At 39.1% G+C, this 2530-nt stretch overlaps 1 non-coding gene across 1 annotated transcript; it reads left to right on the top strand.

The window, feature by feature from the left end:
* Window positions 1-2051: 2051 nt before the first annotated feature.
* LOC138362631 (5S ribosomal RNA) lies at window positions 2052-2170 on the top strand. Its single transcript, XR_011227836.1, has one exon. It is a non-coding gene; the product is annotated as a 5S ribosomal RNA (ribosomal RNA).
* The last annotated feature ends 360 nt before the right edge of the window (window positions 2171-2530 follow it).

Genomic DNA, 2530 nt, shown 5'->3' with positions numbered 1-2530 from the left:
GGAGGACACGAATATCTACCCAGAATTCAGGACTGGCAATCGATATGCATGTTTGAGTGCGAATCTTTTTCTCTCTCAACTTAGGTATACGTTTATGTCGTACCTAAAAGCGAGAACCACACTATTGGGACAAGTATGCAAGGCCCAATTTTCCTAACAAGCACAGTTAATTTTGTTATTTTCGAACATTTCTTTCCAAATTGGTTTATCCAATTAACAGTATTATATTAAGATCATGAATTGCTGGGTTAGGTTAGGTTAGGTTAGGTTAGCTTAGCTTAGGTTAGGTTAGGTTTAGCTTAGCTTGGGTTAGCATAGGTTAGGTTAGGTTTGATTACATTTCTATGTTAGATTTAACTCAAATTCAAAACAATTGCAGTCATTCGGCTTGTTAGTCAACTTGCCTCTAATAGGGGCAATTTGTCTAACAAGACTATTTAGTTTTGTGTGCATATATATATATATATATATATATATATATATATATATATATATATATATATATATATATATATATATATATATATATATATATATATATATTATAGCTTCAAGACTCCGAACCAATATAGAAGCATCAAGAGGAAGTGCTTGTGTTATGGGCCAATAGGCCTTCTGCAGTTACTTCCATTCTTATGTTTTTATTCCCATTGGTTCGTGTTTTATCTTGTGTAAATGTCAATCACCTCACCCAAAACTTTGGTACCATATCACCTCACCCATGTATATATATATATATATATATATATATATATATATATATATATATATATATATATATATATAATATATATATATATATATATAATATACAGAGTAAATCTACCCCAAAAGTAATGATTTATTTGTCTACAAAACTAAACTCTTTTTGGAATCATATGAGGCCCCTCCACTGAGGGGGGAGGCCTGGATGTTTATTGTCATGTGTATTCATGCTGCTTGCATGTCGTCGTTTATTTTGCCTTTGTTGTTTTCTTGACAGCTTTCTTTGCCTTGGGTGGTTTGGGAGATTTTGAAGCTCTCTTTATTTTGGGCTTTTTGTTCCCAACAACAAGCTGCTGCTGCTTCTTTTTCAAGGCTGTAGGTGGTTTGTTGCTTGTGGCGGCTTTCTTGGGAGTTACCACGGCCTTCTTTGCTGCTGTAGATGGTTTCTTGGTTGTGGTGGCTTTCTTGGGAGTTAGAACGGCCCTCTTCTCTGCTACGGCCAGCTTGAATGATCCACTAGCTCCACTTCCCTTGGTCTGAACAAGAATGCCGTCAGCCACTGCTTTCTTGAGAAATCTTCGGATGTAAATGGCGATCTTGGCAGCCTCGACTTTGTTGTTGGCAACAACGTACTTCTTGATTGCTTGTAGAGACGAGCCCTTACGGTCTTTGAGTGCTGCGACCGCGGCTAGAACCATTTGACTAGTTTTCGGGTGAGCAACCTGGACGCGAGGTTTCCTGGTGGTGGCCACCACAGCAGCAGCAGCAGCAGCCGCAGCCTTCTTGGTAGGCTTTGCTTCTACCATGATGATGATGAGAACCACCAAGGTGATGAGAGACGCTCAGACAGTCACGGGGGAATGATGCTGCCGCCGCTTGAGCCGAACCTATTTATGTGCCGGCACGGTACAGAAGCTGCAACCTGGCAACTCGTCCACCAATCACGACGGTTGGTTTTACGGCTCCGAAACCTGGATCCCATATCTTCTCTAAAATAGAAGCATTTGTTCATGTTCTTTGTAAAAGTATCATAAAGCAGGACAGATGAGACAAATATCATAAAAACTGAAGAGCAGATGAGCACACACATGTATGTATTACAAAAGAAAATCCACAAATTCATTAGAAATTGGCAGGGTAGGCTGAGGAAGTAGGTAGATGTAAAATGTCTGTAAATGGCGAAAGAACATAAACCCAAGACTGAATAAACGATGTTAAATATCCATGCCAAGGAGACAAAAATATGTTAGGATACAATTACCATTAAGACACCACAAGAAGGTCCGTATCCTGCCGTGATGACTAAAAAGAGTTGGTTATTAGCCACAATGTGTAGGCAGTCTCATGCCAACGGCCATACCACGTTGAGAACACCGCTTCTCGTCCGATCAGCGAAGTTAAGCAACGTTGGGTTTGGTTAGTACTTGGATGGGTGACCGCCTGGGAACACCAAATGCTGTTGGCAATAATGTTTTTTGTTTTGTTTTGTTTTGTTTCGTTTGTTTTTGTTTGAATGGCTGGCTGGCTCCACGGGAAATTCACGGAGTTGTGTGGAATAAGGCCTGGTAAAATGAATTAATATGTATGTCATGTTTAAAACAAACTCGCTTAATATAGTGTGTGAGGCTTTATACAAAAACAACAACCAAAACAAAACATGTTGTATATATATATAGCTTAATCCGGGTTTGAACTCGCAACTCCAAGAATACGCATCACTTATATACACTTTACCACTGGACCACTGCTGCAGGACACTAGCTTGATGCTGAGGTATCAATTTAATGACGTAAATGCCATTTCCACAAATAAATGATAATTAAAA

Source organism: Procambarus clarkii, unplaced genomic scaffold (genome assembly GCF_040958095.1).
Source record: "Procambarus clarkii isolate CNS0578487 unplaced genomic scaffold, FALCON_Pclarkii_2.0 HiC_scaffold_2196, whole genome shotgun sequence".
Classification (NCBI taxonomy): Eukaryota; Metazoa; Arthropoda; class Malacostraca; order Decapoda; family Cambaridae; genus Procambarus; species Procambarus clarkii.
Note: the sequence above shows the minus strand (reverse complement) of the source record. Positions and strands in the feature narration are given on the sequence as shown.